Below are 16,542 nucleotides of genomic sequence, written 5' to 3' on the forward strand. Positions count from 1 at the left end.
ATGCTTGGTACATATTAAGACCTTATCAAATATCACAATCATCAGTGTTATTTACAGAGTGCTTATTGCATGCAGAACACTATACTAAGTCCTTGGGAGAGTACCATACAATAGCATGTCATTAGTGTCTCCTGAGTACAGAGCACTGTTCTAAATTCTGAGAGCATAATTGATTTACTCTATGTAATCCCTTCTGTCAAGGATCTCACAGTGTCATGGAAAGTGGGGAATATCTCAGCCTGTGAACCCAAATTGAGGTTTTAGAAGATCCCTTTGGCTAGTCAGGCTAGTGTTTATCAAGCCCTCAGTGTCCCCAGTAGTATACTTGGTATCTGGCTAATTCTCTGATACAGAGAAATTTTCTTTTTTCACATTGAAAACAGCTCAGTGCTTCTCCCACTGAATTCAGCTCATTTGTTTCTTTGGGGTTTGTCAAAGAAAATTAAACTTTTGTTTAGACACCAGTCTCTTTCCAGGCAGCTGAGAGAAGCCATGGAACTGACCACTGGTTATGAGTTAAATCAAACTTGTGTCTGTGGACAGAAAAAGGGACCCTGATTTGAGAGTTTACTGATAGTCCCAATGCTATGGAAACTGCCTGCCTTTTACAGCAGTAGTTCACAAGGGTGGTGGAGTGTTTTTTTATGTTTGGTTTTTTTTATCATTTGGAGCTTGGCCATTTTCCACTGTGGGCTACTCAATGGAAAAGTGAAATCTTTTACCCATGCATAAAATTTCCCACCAAACTGAAGTAATATTAATTTGCAAGTCCCTCATATAGTCTTGCCTGCCTTCTGCCATCGAGTCATTTCCGACCCATAGTGACATCTCAGACAAATCTCTCCCAGACTGCCCAGCTCTCCATCTGCAATCGATCCAGTAGTGTGTCCATAGAGTTGTTTTGGTAAAAATCTGGAAGTGGTTAACCACTGCTGCCTTCCATGCAGTAAACTTGAGTCTCCGCCCTCGACTCTCTCCCATGCCGCTGCTGCCCAGCATAGGTGAGTTTTGACTTGTAGCAGATGGCCTTCCACTTACTAGCCACTGCCCAAGCTAGGAATGGAATGGGTATGCCTCTGCTTGATTCTTCCTCCTGTAGTCGAGACTGGAAGAGTACTGGAAACTCTCCAGATGCGACCCTGAGAGGGGCCCCCATACAGGTGACCATGTGAAAGTTAAAAGTCAAAGTCATTAGAGCAAAGGGCCAACTTCCTTTCTGAACTAGCTTGCCTGGTAGGTATGTTGTAATGGAAGTAAATTGTAGGAACATTTTTCAATGCTCACTTGGTGTGATGTACTGTACTAGGTTCTTGGAAAGTACAGAATAACAAACTGATGCTTTCCCTGCCCATAAGGAGCTTACACTTTCAGGGGAGGCAAACATAAAAGTATTTACAACACTCTCAAAAAAGATAAATTTAGCGGATACACCCACATGAGCACTAACTGGGATGCAAATAAGTTCATAAATGCTAGAGGTGGCTGAAGGAATGACATGGCTCAGGTTGCTGGGAAATTAATCAGGGAAAGTTTTTTTGGAGGAGATGGGATTTTAGGAAGAATTTGAATGTGGAAAGAGCTGTGGTCTGTCTGGTATGGGGAGGGAGGGAATTCCAAGCTGGAGAAACAGGGAGTGTGGACAGTGAGCTACAGCTAGAAGGTTGGCTTTAGAGGAGAGAAGACAGCGAGTAGATATCAGGTGAAACTGTGCTGTAGGGTCACTGGAGCAAAGCTCTCAAATACAAACCATTCTAACATATTTGATTTAATCCTGTGGTTAAGCTACATGTTTAATTTATGTTTATACCAGACACAGAAGTGAAAGTGGTTCGTGAAGGGAAGATTGTGTTTTCAGTAGAAACATCTAGGGAGAGGTCGTATATGTGAACATGGAGTAGTAGAGCTTGGAGGAATATTTAGATGATTGGGAAACGCAACACAAATGGTGACTGACGGCCTGAATTTATTTTTTTTAATTAGAATTCTCAGACATGTTTTTCAGGAGAGATGACTGAGGGCGAAAGAGTTTGGAAGAGTCACAGGGTGTGTTTTTCAGTTTGACACCTGCCCAGAATTAACCCGCACTAGCTGGAGATTACATGGCCTGTCTGGAGCCTGAAGTGATTCACTCAGAGACCGGTGCGGGGTGGGGGGCGGGGGCGGGAGGAGTGACATGGGGGGAGGCTGGCAAAACCACTTTACCACCACCACTGGGTTTGCTAATTTATATTAATCCCCAGTGATCTAAACTGTTGAGAGAAGCTCTGTGGCTCACTACTCTCATTGTCGTCCTGTGATGTTTTTAGTCAGGCTCCTTAACTTTTCATGTAGCTCATTAGGGGTTAGGTATAAAGTATAAAGACTTTTCACAGTGCGGGTGAAAGAGTGTGATGCACTTCATAAGAGAGAAGCAGCAGGCCTAGTGGAAAGTCCTTTGGGCCTGAGAGTCAGAGAACTCAAAATTCTAATTTCGGTCTTCCACTTTTCTGCTGTGTGACCTTGGACAAGTCCCTTAACTTCTCTGTGCCTCAGTTACCTCATCCACAAAATGGGGGTTAAGACTGTAAGCCCCATGTGAAACAGGGATTGCATAAGTTGTATCTACCCCAGGGCTTAGTACAGTGTCTGGCATACATAAAGCACTTATCACATATCATTAAAAAAAAAGAAAGAGAGGAATGGTCCAAGTTGTATTCCCTGCCTCCTACTTCCTGCCCCACCAATACTGGCTCCAGACCCTCCAGTAATTGCACAGGTCTGGAGCACTGTTAGGCATGTTCATAATAATATCTGTGGTATTTAAGCACTGACTGTCCATCAAGAACTGTACTAAACACTGGGGTAGATAAAAGATAAACAGGTTGGACACAGTTTCAATCCTGCATGTGACTCTCTGTCAAAGTAGGAGGGAGACAGGTATTGAAACCCCATTCTATAGGTGAAGAAACTGATGCACAGAGAAGTTAAGTGACTTGTCTGAGGTCACGCATCAGGCAAGTAGCAGTGGCAAGATTAGAATGCAGATCAACTGACTCTCAGGCTCTCGTTCTTTCCATTAGGCCATGCTGCTCATATGTTGCCCGTGTGCTATGGCTTAAGATAATAATATAAATGATGGCATTTATTAAGCATTTACTTCATGCCAAGCACTGTGCTCAGCAGTGGGGGAGATACAAGATAATGAGATTGGACAGTCCCCATCCCATTCAGGGCTCACAATCTAAGAAGGAGAGAGAAGGGGTGTCTTAGGTGAGGAAACTGAGTTATAGATGAGGAAAGTGAGGAACAATGCAGTTCAGTAGCCTGTCCAACATCACACACCCCACAAGTGGCAGATCTAGGATTAGAGCACTGGTTTCTTGAGCCCTAGTTACTGCTCTTTTTACTAGGCCATGTGGTTGAAATAGTTGCAGTGAGTAAGGGGTAACATTAAATTTGAGTTAAATGATATGACAACTATTTGGTCTTAGGCAAAGAATTAGCCTTTGGAAGATCAAATTACTTACATAAATATCCAGTGAGTAAGTTGAGGGGGTTATTGTCATGTAGAATAGGGTGGATCTGTAATAACTCCAAACCATAATCAAAAGACACCTTTGATGGATATTGAGAATATGGGGCATACTTTTTACTAGAATATCAGAAAAGCTGCTGCAATTATAAGGACTCTGTTCCCCAAAGAAGAGAAAAGTGGCATGGCTTAGAGAAGTGGTATGGCCCAGTGGGTAGAGGACAGGCCTGGGAGTCAGAAGGACCTGAATTCTAGTCCCAGTTCTGCCAGTTGTCTGCTGTGTGACCTTGGGCATGTTGCTTCACTTCTATGAATTTCAGTTACCTCATCTGTAAAATGGGGATTGAGACGGAGCCCCATATGGGACAAGGATAATGACCAACTGATTACCTTGTATCTACCCAGTGCTTAATAGAGTTCTTGGTGCATAGTAAGCACTTAACAAACACCATTAATACTAACAAAAAAGAGAATAACCTAAATTTGGTATTATAAATTGGGGAATTAGAAAGGTAGAGACCAATTTCATAAGGAAATTGTGCCTCTCATAAGCTTCTTTCAGTAAATATTTTGGGTTATTCCAAGTTTAAACACCTCTTAGTTTGAAAAATGAGCAAGGGAGAGTTTCATTTTACTAGTTTAAAATGGCCGACCTGAGATAACTGATTTAAGGGTGAGGGAAAATTGGATAATAAAAGAAATGCCAGATACTTATGTAATTGTTATAAATCTACAATTTCAGATTTCCATAGAAGAAATTGTGTTTTCATTTATCCCTAAGCCCTCTGGGTTTTAACTTGTGTGTTTTCAATGTTTGTTGTGATTGATCATCTTGGCTAGAACTTTTTTTTTTAAATTCAAAACTGTTCCCTATTTAAACTCAACTAATTAAAAAAAAGTTAGGGAATCTCATGAAATGTGTTATAGCGTCTGGTCAGTGTTTCTTCACAAGTCAAGAAGTTGAGGATTCTGAGAGAAGAAACAGAGAAAAGAGCTTGTGGAGTTGATGAGAAACAGCTTTGGCTATTCTAACTTTGGCTGATTAATCTGGAGAGGGAATCAAACAGATGAGTAGCTAAGAAAGGGAGAAGGGAGTCGATATATCAGTGTAACTCCCTTCACTTCCCATTTCAGAGTTGGAATTCAACACCAGCATGAATAATATACCTGTTCCATGATGTCTCAAAGGGTCAAAATGATGGATTATGTGGGGGTGGGGCAGGGGAGGGGAGTTAAAATGGCTGGCTTCACAGTGGGCCTCAGAAAACTACCTATTTTGCCAAACATCAAAAACAAGAGAAAGACCTCTCACCTGTTTGCTCTGTTTAGCTATTTTATAACCAGTTTTCCTGCTGGAACTTCTTTGTTTAGTCCAGTTTTGTTTTGACTAGTTTCTGGAATTTATTTCAAGACAAGTTTTTGTTCTCCTTTATTTTTTATGGCTATTACCAAACCAAAGAAACAACAAATTGGTCTGAAGGAGACACTGGGAAGAATTCTCTTGCAGCCAAATATAAATACGACTCTGTTCAGCTGCTTTGCAAAACTGATTGAAAAAGACTCTGCTCTCTTGTTGTTGTTGGACCGAGGTGCTCTCAGAACATTAGACTTTAGTGGATTTGTAAGTGAAGGTGAAATTGCTTCTAGAATCCTGATTGGTCTTCATTTTGTATCTGTCTACTCCATGGCAGCCTCTTTCTGAACAAAATGCAGTGAATTCAGTTTCCATTATCTAGTTTACAGTTCAATATAATTAAAAATTGTCTTATTAAAGAGGTAAGAACCTAGGACAAAGAGTCACCTTAAAACAATATCATAGACTTATTATTACCTCCCTGTTCAACTTCTTTGGTTATGTGTTCAGGATTTCTTCTTTGAAATTCTGACACAAATTTTGGACTGAGTTTTCTCCAAGATTGACTAATTGCTGATTGCTTAAACTTAGCCCCACTGGGGAAGAAGTGGAAAGGCATTTACTTACCTGTTAGCAGGTGGTCAGAACATAACAACTAATTAGGCATGGGGTGGAGTAAAGCATCACACAGTACAGGATGGTTGTAGCCCAGGGTATGTATGCCTGTAATATGGAAACCCCCTCTCAGGGTGGCACCTGGAGAGTTTCCAGTTCTCTACTAGTCTCGGCCATGGGAGGGAGAGACAAGCAGAGGCATTTCCAATCCTAGCTTGGGTAGTGACAAGCTAGTGGAAAGCAAACTATTACAAGTCAAAACTCACCTGTGCTGGGCAGCAGTGGCATCGGAGAGAGTCGGGGGTGAAGACTAAAATTTACCACACGGAGGGAGGCAATGGTAAACCACATCTGTATTTTTACCAAGAAAACTCTATGGATATACTACCAAGAATGATTGCAGTGGAGGTGGAGTGTTCTGGGAGAGAGATGTCCTTGGCATCGGTCTGGTTCGGAGATGACTCGATGGCTTAAGACAAGATAATATGGAAACAGATAATGCCAATTTCTGATGTTGTATTTGCAAAAGCACATTTTAAAGTAGTCATAAAAGTACTGTAATGATTTTCAAAATCATTGATCACAAAGTGAGCATTAGGAAATTTCCCTGAACTTTGAAACACTCATTTTACCTACTGAGATAAAGATTTACAGATACTTCTAGGTGTTTTCTGAACACACTCAGTCTTTCCTGCTAGGTTGAAGCTCACCAGTCATTGTCCTATCTGAGCCTCGTTTGGTTGAGTCAAGCAGCATCTAGAGTCTCCTTTCCTAGTCACTTGCATCAGTGAACAACAGAGCACTGACTTATAAGAACACAGATTATCCAATAAAAGAGCATGGAATTAGTGAGATATGACACTGAAATTGCAGAACTGAAATGAGGCTTTCTGATGGAAGACAACTCAGAGAAATAAGTGCTGGATTTACCTTTTTCCACATAGGTCTTCCTTTTTCTTCACAAAGGCTGCCAAGTTTAGACTTCTCAATCAGACAATCATCAGAGAAGTAGCATGGCACTGAAGGTAGAGCATGAGCTTGGGAATCAGAAGGTCATGGGTTCAAATTCCAGCTATGTCCCCTGTATTCTGTGTGATCTTGGGCAAGTCACTTCACTTCTCTATGCCTCAGTTACCTCATCTGTAAAATGGAGATTGAAACTAGGGCTATGGGACAGGGAAAGTGTCCAACCTTATTTGCTTGTGTCCACCCCAGCCCTTAGTACAATGCCTGGCAAGCAAGTGCTTAACAAAAACCACAATTATTATTAAGTGTCTAAAGCTGTCTTAATTTTCCCAGAGGCATGTCAGGATCTAGTGGCCCTGCTCACACCCTTAAACACAAGTGCTATTCCACAATCATCAGCGCATAGACTCCCACACTGATCGAGAATGAGAGGAAAGAAAAATCATCTAAAACTCTCCAAAGGTGTATCAATATCTGCTAAGTTGATTCTTATGGGAGATTCAGTGAATGTGTGGCCAGTATCATAGGAGCTTGGAGGAAAATCATAAGGCAACATGAAGTCAAAGTGAAATAGTAAAGGGCTATTCCTGCCCATTGAATGTGTTAATAATCAGGTCTTATTTAAAAGAAAAAGAAAAATTTTCCCCAATTGCTAATGAGAAAAAGACTTCTTGGATGCACTCAAGATCTAAACAGTGGCCCCAAACTGACTCTTCATCATATGACAGGTAGACTGAAGAACATTCATATTCCCACTGCTCTGTGTTGTGCCAAATGCTGGGCTGACCACTGCTTGCTCAGTGCTTAGAACAGTGCTTTGCACGTAGTAAACTCTTAATAAATACCATCATTATCATTAGAATGGATGCACAGAAGTCTTTGGTTTCAGTCAGTGGAATCTTATGTTTCTCCAGCCTTGGCTTCCCGCCACTTGCTCCTTCATTTGTTCTGATTTCTATTCAGTATTCTTGCCAAGATGCGTCATGAAAACTCATGTTCTAGAAGAACTAACTGTAAATGAACCTACACACCGCACGACTGACATTAATAGAGCTAATCTTAAAGATACAGGAATCACATTTGTCATCTCCTTCACGTATCTACCATTCTAGACTGAACTCCTTGTGGGCAGGGAATGTGTCAACAACTATGTTGTATTAATAATAATAATAATAATGGTATTTGTTAAGTGCTTACTATGTGCCAAGCACTGTTGTAAGCATGGAGGCAGATACAAGGTAATCAGGTTGTCCCATGTAGGGCTCTCAGTCTTAATCCCAATTTTACAGATGAGGGAACTGATGCACAGAGAAATGAAGTGACTTGCCCAAAGTCACACAGCTGATAATTGGAGGAGCCGGGATTAGAACCCACGATCTCTGACTCTCAATCCTATGTTCTGCACACAGTAAGCCCTCAATAAATATCACTGATTCAGTTGTTACTACTGGAGTGCCAACCATGTAAGACAACAGTGTGGCCTAATGGAAAGAGCACAGCTCTGGGAGGGAGAGGACCTGGGTTATACTCCCAGCTCCACTACATGACTGCTGTGTGACATGTAAGGTAAATCACTTAACTTCTCTATGCCTCAGTTGCCTCATCTACAAAATGGATTCAATACTGGTTTTCCTTCCTGCTTAGACTGTGAGCCTCATGTGGGACCTGATTATCTTGTATCTACCCCATTGCTTTGCACAGTGTTTGGCACATAGTAAGCACTGAACATTTACCATTACTATCATATAGTGTACTTTTCCAAGTGCTTAGTACCGTGCTCTGCACACAGTAAGTGCTCGGTAAATGATTGAATGAATGATCATTATTATTGTTTGTGACACACTGGGGTGAGGAAATGGGTGACTTGAGATGAGGTTTGAGGTCTTTCCTTTCCTTGAGAAAGGATGCAGATCAGAGTTCTCTATCCCACAGTTTTATTTATTGAGTCTCTATAGCCATCCGTGGGCACACAATAGAGGTGTGCATTGCCTAAATTACGTTTGACTGGATTATGGGTGTCCTCGGGCACCCAGAGCTGATCACCCTCCACCCAGCTGAAGGGGTCGATTTATGGTACAGTCATGAGCTTCATCCTCTGAATGGTTCCTCCAGACAGGATCTGATTGACTGGAAGATCTGCCGATCTTTTGATGCAGTGAAACCACAGTGGGGTGGAGAGAGAGGGAGCGAGAGAGAATGAGAGTGTTTCTGAAATCAAAATCAGTATCCTTGCCCGTCTTCTGTTCCTGGACATTCCCCATCACACTCTTTTCCTAGCCACATGGGGAGGGTTACTGCCACCCCCTCAAGGCTCACAATGCTGCATCCCAGCTCTTCAGGGGTGGGTATTAAGTGTTGTGCCCATCTCTGCCTTGGATAGAGAGATGGGGGAGAAAACAGTGGAGGCAGCTCTGTCCCAGCTCCTCAGGATGGGTGGTGCCTACCCCAGCCTTTCCCTCCATAAACCTCTGCTCTAGTGGCTGCTGCCCCTCTGTGGGACTCAGAGGAGGCAGACAGAGGCTCTGAGAGTGGTGGTGTCGGAGGAGGGGGACAGGGAGGCAGTTGTAGGAGGTGAAGAAAGCTGGGCTCACTGGAATGTCTGACCTCCCTCTTCCGTAGTCACTAGGCTGGCCACTAAAACAGTGGATGAGGTGGGGCTGAGGACACTTATCCAGTCTTTTTGGAGGATTTCTCCAAATAAATGGGCCGTGGTTCCCCTCAAGGGAACCCCATTCTCTGTATCTTTGGGAGCCAAACCTGACGTCTCATTTGTCTCAGGGAACGGAGACTTTGTCAGCGCTAGAAAACTTTGGACACATAATAAATATTAGTTGCTGGTGATGATGTTGAAAATAAAAAAGGAGTTCCACCCCCCCCCCCAAACTTAGAGTCCTCTCTTACTTCCAGTCTAAATGAGACTAGGTCATATGGTCTTTATTACAAAGGTTGCCAGCTAATCTCACTGCTAACCAGTCTTCTGAAGAGTTGCTTCTCCCCATCTTTCCTATCCCTTTCCCCCCCTAAAAGTGCTTGATCTAAGAAAAACTGTTCTGGTAACTGTAAAAGGAGAAATTGACTGCTCTATTGAAAAGATAGTGGTAGGCCTTGGGGTAGGGGCCACAGCTCATTACAGAGGGTCCCGTAACTCAGTGGGAAACATTTAGCACTGACAGGAGGCAAACATATAGGGCAATTTTAATTCTTTTCCCCAAGGTACTATCAGTGGAGGAAAAACATTTTGGAATTATTTTAATGTGCTTGTTTCCAGCAGATTCTTAAATTACACTTTCTGTGAAGCCCTGAAAGAGAGCGTAGGGGGAAAAAGTGCTGAGACACGCGCCACTAAGGACATTCCAGGAATTTTTGCAGAGTTACTGCATGTGCTTTTCCCTTCAGCTCCTGAGTGGTGTTCGGTTACTTCAGCATAAACCTGGGGCAAGTCTTTTCAAGGGGCCGCTGGAGTGAGCTTAGGGAAGATGACATCTCTTCACTATTACTGAGTGGCTTCAGTCTAGGTCTTTCCATTAGAAGTTACTGTCTTTCAATAACTACTATGGCCACTGTTCCTAGGCCTTTTCTCTCTCAGCCCCAACAGGGAAGCCAGGAGAGGGAGGAGGTTAGAGACTTGACTACCTGCTCGACATCCTTAGTAGTTCAGGACCCTGTGATTTCTCCTTTATTTCTATGTAGTATTGCAGCATCTGTGCACCTCCTTTCTATGAAACCACTTTTCTGAAGTCAAAGCAAAAAGCAAGTCTTGGGAACCTTTAGTCTACCTTCATGAAGAGACATGGCCCCTGCCTCAAAGGACCTAAAGGAGGAAGCCAAGACAAATATACAGGGCCCACTTCAGTCTTCTGGTCTGCATTTTGGGCCTACTTCAGGATTGTACCTTGAGTTAACAGTGGTTGAGGCTGCCCTAAGGTCCCAAACTGAAGGGAAGTCTTACTCTGTGGGAAAACACAGGTCCTTTATCTTTTCTATGTTCATGAATAGATATGAGTCCTGCCTCAGGATGTTTCCTAAGAGGAAAGGTGACAAACATTCAGTTTTGTGCCTAAATATGAACATTAGGAGAAGGGTTGGGAGAGAGGAAGAAGAAGTATGGTTAGTTTTGATGTTTGAACATTAGTGATTGCTATTTCCTTGCCTTCCTCTCCCACCCTGCCAAACCTCCTGGAGGTTTTAAGATCCTTGGGAGCAAGGACTATCTTCTGCTTATATTTTGGCAAATTTCCAAGTGCCAAGCACTGTGTTGGAGCTCAACAAATGTCATTAATGATAATGACCCAAGTGTTACAAATCTCTGCGGTGTCCTTCCTTTTGTTTTCACTATCTGTAAATTTTTTTCTCAATCTTCCCCTACTAAAATGTAAATTTCTTGAGGACAGGGAAGATGCTATTCTTCTGTGGCATTCTCCCATGTCAGTCAGGCTTATTTATTGAGCACTTACTATGTGCAGAGCACTGTACTAAGTGCTTGGGAGAGTTCAGTAGAACAATATAACAGGCACATTCCTGGCTCATAACAAGCTTACAGTCTAGAGAGGGAGAGAGACATTAATATAAATAATTACATTACAGACAAATACATCACTGCTGTGGGCCTGGGAGGGGAATGAATAAAGGGAGCTGATCAGGGAAACGCAGATGGGAGTGGAAGAAAAGGAAAAGAGGGCTTAGTTAGGGAAGGCGTATTGGAGGAGATGTGCCAAGCATTCAGTAGACAATCACTAAATACTATTGATTTGACTGAGGAGAGGAAAAGGTATGTTTGTGCTAAAAGTGGTAAAATGAGGGAGGTAGTCCTTGAGCTGCAATATAAGAGGAGGGAAGTGGATGATGGCTAAGAGCAGGAAAGCTATTCTTTACATGCTAACACACTCATGGCAGAAGGCTTGGGAGCATCCACCTGCCATTCTGACCCTGGCCACATCCTTAAACAACACTAAGCACCATCTCTCTAGTGGCTCCATCCAAAGGGGCCCTTACCTGCCTTTCTCAGAACTCAGAGATGAGGCTTTATATTAGTAATGTCAATCACTTTGCTGAGGAAAATTGGAAATAATCTCCTTATTCCAAGCTGCAGATTTGTTTAGGACCGGGAAAGATAGTGACTCTGACCCATCCTGGAGAGAAACGCTGAACCTTCCAAGTTCCGGGACCAAGTCAGTGAAGGAGGGTTTGAAGGACTTGGATCATAAAAGGAGAAATTGGGGCTTTGGGCTGAAACCAAGGGATTGTCCAGGCCTTGCCTTGGGCCCAGCAGGAGCATTCATGAAGTCCAAGAAAGGGAGAACTATTGATGTATCCCAATTTCTGAAGGCAAAGCATTTGCCAGAACAAACCAGATGGCTCCCTCAGTTTCTTCAGCCAGCAGATGCCAACTAAGAGTTAATCGGATGGCTTCTTGCCCCACAGAACTGTGGCCGGCCCCTGCACATTGATTGTTTGCAGCAGGCTCACTTCCTGCCTCTGTTCATGAGTTGGATGAGAAATGAAACAAGAGGTGGCCCACCTCCAACCTGTAAGATCGTTGGCAGGGCCCTCTGGAAATTCAGTTGTACAGGGATTTAATTCCTCTTAAGGGGGCTCTCTGTTGGGCTAGGATCAAAGAATACGCCTGAAATAAACAGCAGAGTTTCGTACAATATTTGAGCTGTTTGGAGGAGAAATCCTACCTAAATGCAACGTATCTGGGTGTACTTACTACTATTTCACCTTTCCTTGAGGTGTGAGGAATAGATGCTCAAGAGAAGGCCCCAATGGTAAATCAAGACATGAACCTCCAAGCTGATCTTGCCCATATGGTGGCAATCTAGATGTCCACCTGTAAAGAGTAGAAGTTGCTTCAACCACCCAAATGCTCCAAAGGTCAGTTTTTGGGGGCATTGCGCCTTGCTAGTCTCAGGAAACTGGAGCTGCTGTTTCTCTCCATGAACCAAGAGGATCACACCCTTTCCTACTCGGGCCAAATGGAGTGAAATCATCCCACTTTAATGGCTTTCCCTTTTCCTCGTCTCCGGATATAAGAATTAATTTGAAATGTTAGTGGTTCCTTTCTTCCCTAAAGTTTATGGAATCTTCCTTGGGCACCCAGTAAATACAACTGACTGATTGATCTCATTCTTCACATGATTAACCCTAAGGGGAGTAAGTGATGGGTCACAGACAGAGTGGATTGGGAAAAAAAAATCCCTATACTTTGAAGAATTTGTTTCTGGCCTTGTTCACCCTCTCTGCTGGGATTAGCTTTGCTGGGCATTCTTGTCCCTTTGCCAATACCATCTGATGAATTATTACAAGAATCAGATGGGCATCAGGCACTGACATCCTCACAGAACAGATGGAGAGGTGAAGTGACTTACCCAAAGTTACTCTACCAAAGTCTGCTAGCAAAATGGAGGACTGAATGCCAGGCTTTTGGCTTCCTAGACTAAAGTTTCATAATAATAACACTATTACCACTAATGACAGTGCTATTATTATTTTGAAATTTTTTAGGTGCCAAGCAGCTGTACAAAGTTCTGGTGTAGAGACTAGATAATCGGGAGGAACACAGCACAGGATAGAAAGTACTGATAGACCTTTTTCCCTCCTGAACATTTATTAATATTAAAAGCCTCAAAGGAACAGCTTTTGTAGGATAGTCAGTATCCAAGGCCATATCACTGTGGTCAGGGAATGTGTCTGTTTGTTGCTATAATGTACTTTCCCAAACATTCAGTGGAGTGCTTTGCACAGAGTAAGTGCTCAATAAATTTGAATGAATGAATGAATGACTATTTAGAAAAGGCTAGTGCACCCAAGTTGCCCCACAAAATTGTGTGTTTGTTACCCACTCCAACCATGCCTCCATTGTCAGTCAGGATGTAGATGCTTAGTAAGATGGGCTGCCTTTCTCCTTTGGGAAAGGAAGGAGCCTGTGGGCACAGAGCACTTTTTCATCCTTTCCTTATGCTTCTTCTCAGTTCTTACCCCACTTATTTAACTAGGCCAAGATAGTTTTAGGCCTGTCTCTGCCTCAACTGGATTTTCTTTCCTTTTAATTCCTTTTTGTCATTCATTCTGACAAATTTATGACAACTGTTTTCATACCTGTCATGAGTTCTAAGTTTCCCTTTTTAACAAGAGTGACTGTTGTCTCCACTCAGTACCTTAATAGGGAAAGAGATAGATCATATTACCAGAAATAGAGCCAATTCATTATTCAGATTTTCAGTGAGTGACTCTAGACCTCACTGATGATGATTTAATTTTGTATTCAATCATTCCTTTTTCACTTTCTCTTATTAACCCTGTTTTACATTCTAAGCCCCTGCTTTATTATTAGAGCTAGCCATTCCCTTTTCAGGCTGTTTTATTTGTAGGGGGATGTTCCACTTTAGCTTTCCAGAGAGGAACTTTTGGGCGTACGTGCTTTCAGCCACATCTGCAGATCAATCTGAACAGCTTCAGACTTAGGTGAGAAGGAAATTGTGTTGGTAGACAGGAGGATGGGCAAGACTAATCAGAGAGGAGGTGGGCTGCAATCTATGAATTCTTGGTGATGCTGCTTTGCCATAGGGTGTGGAGTATAGATGACATGGCAAAAAAATAATCATTCATTCATTCAATCGTATTTCTTGAGCACTTATTGTGTGCAAAGCACTGTACTAAGTGCTTGGGAGAGTATAATACAACATTAAACAGACTCATTCTCTGCCCAATGAGCTCACAATCGATGGTTGATGCATACAAGATCTGTGTTGGTTCAGGTTTCCTTGTATGGGGGGTATAATATGGATAGCATATAGCCAGTGCTGTGAAGACAACTTGATTAGCCATGTTTAAAGTCAGAATGGTGTTATGCTGTCAGCTATTTTCCCAGTGGATTTGTGATTAAATTTTTGGAGTGTTGCTAAGGTAGCAGAAACCCATGAAAGCTTTCAGTTCTGAATCTTTAATGAGGATCTTTCACAGCAGATAGTGTTTTCTTGGTGTGGGCTAATAATAATAATAACTGTGGTATTTGTGCTTACTATGTGCCAGACACTGTACTAAGCGCTGGGGTGCATATAAGCAAATTGAGTTGGACACAGTCCCTGTGCCACATGGAACTCACAATCTTAATCCCTCTTTTACAGATGAGGTAGTTGAGGAACAGGGAAGTTAAGTGACTTGCCCAAGGTCACAGAGCAGACAAATGGCAGAGCCAGGGTTAGAACCCAGGTCCTTTTGTCTCACAGGCTCAAGTTCTATCCAGTAGGCCACACATGGTTCATACCCGTGTTTCTTGTTCCAGCTTTTTCCCTCAAATACCACTTGCCTATCATGTACTACAAAATCCCTCTTACGGGTCCTTATTGTATGTCCTGGGGAACATCTGGAGTGTCTAAGCCTGTATGATATTTGCAGCTTGCTGAGGTGGTTTCCCAATTGTAATAAAATTGGAAAAGAAATGAAGAGAACTTGTACCATTTACTTGGAGAAAGAATGTGGTAAGCATCATGCCAAAGTTTCCCTCTGTCTCTCACTCATTCTTAACTTTAGGAATTAAAAATATTTTGTGTGGCCTTAGGTAGAATATGATCCTGTGACAAAATACAATTGTGAATTAGTCTATTTTTCAGTCTTCTGTAACTATTTTCTTTACCCCTGCACACAATTGGCTGCCAAGTAAATAGCCCCACCTGCTACCACCCACCTTCTTGAGTGGTATAGACTAAGTCATAATAGTGTCCTCCTGGGGGTCTTTTATTGAGAGAACAAGTTATTTCCCTCACTGGCTCCTCCCCAGTGTGGTGTCTGTAAAACATTCCAAAGTTTTTTGTTGTTATCACAACAGTCTCCGAAGCCCACGGTCTGGGCTCCAAGTTGGATTGGGAGATGGCTATTTCATAAGGATCATATGAATGTGCATTACTGGAAGAGAGGAACAATTTTTGTGGTCTCCACAAATGCCACTGGACATCACCGGTTTTAGACTAAGGGCATCTGAAAAGAATGTGATTTTTTTCCATACCTCAGTGCATTTTGACTCAACAATGGGGTTTGATATTGAAATCATTTATTTGCTTAGTGGGATTGAATTTGCTGGAGTTCTTTCAGCACTCAGAATTTTTAAGCTCCCCGGGTTAAATGTGCCGTCTCAAGTTGACCCTTATAATGATGAAGAATTAGAAACAGATACGTTTGTAGGAGTTGTTCTTCCCTCTTTACATCAGACCACCATTCTCCCCATTGCATAATATTTGTAGCATTTATTAAGTGCTTACTGTGTCACTCGGGGGGGGTCCCAGTCTAAGAGTTCTATTAAAATCGTATCTCCTCTAGGAAGCCTTCCTTGACTAACGTCATCTCCCCACCCTTGTTTACTCCCTGCTGCATCATCTCTGCAACTGATTCTGTACCCTATAAGTACTCTCCCCACCTCTTCTCCCATAGCGCTTATGGTACATATTCTTAAACTCCGCTTCCCTTACCTGTAATTCCCTCTAGACTGTAAGCTCGTTATGAGCAGGGAACGTAACTACCAAGTCTGTTGTAGTATGCTCTCCTAAGTGCTTAGTACTGTGCTCTGCACACAGTAAGTGTTCAGTAAATACCATTGATTGACTGATTGATTTTAATATCCGTTTCCCCTGCTAGACTGTAAGTTATTGGAGGGCAGGAATCATGTCTACTTTAATGTATTCTCCCAAGTATTTAGTATAAAGCAGCATGGCATGGTGTAGAGGATAAAGCATGGGCTGGGAGTCAGAAGGTCATGAGTTCTAATCCTGCTCCACCACTTGTCTGCTGTGTGACCTTGGGCAAGTTACTTCACTTCTCTGTGCCTCAGTTACCTCATCTGTAAAATGGGGATTGAGACTTAGCTCCACATGGAACAGGGACTGAGTCTAACCCACTTTGCTTGTATCCATCCTGTCATTTAGTACAGTACCTGACATATAGTAAGCACTTAACAAACACCACAATTAATATTATTATTACACACAGTAAGAGCGCAACTACCGCTGATTCTTGCATTTGATTGATTTGGTAATGGGACAGGAAACTTCAAGAGTGTTCTAGGAGTATCTACACTAGTCTGCCAAAAATAGATGGGGTACAG

The 16,542-nt window shown here is 42.4% G+C and overlaps 1 non-coding gene across 1 annotated transcript; it reads right to left on the minus strand.

Moving 5' to 3' along the window:
- Positions 1-1,011: 1,011 nt before the first annotated feature.
- Positions 1,012-1,149, minus strand: LOC114810557. Its single transcript, XR_003758253.1, has one exon. It is a non-coding gene; the product is annotated as a small nucleolar RNA SNORA7 (small nucleolar RNA).
- Positions 1,150-16,542: the final 15,393 nt, after the last annotated feature.

Source organism: Ornithorhynchus anatinus, chromosome 3, assembly GCF_004115215.2.
Source record: "Ornithorhynchus anatinus isolate Pmale09 chromosome 3, mOrnAna1.pri.v4, whole genome shotgun sequence".
Lineage (NCBI taxonomy): Eukaryota > Metazoa > Chordata > Mammalia > Monotremata > Ornithorhynchidae > Ornithorhynchus > Ornithorhynchus anatinus.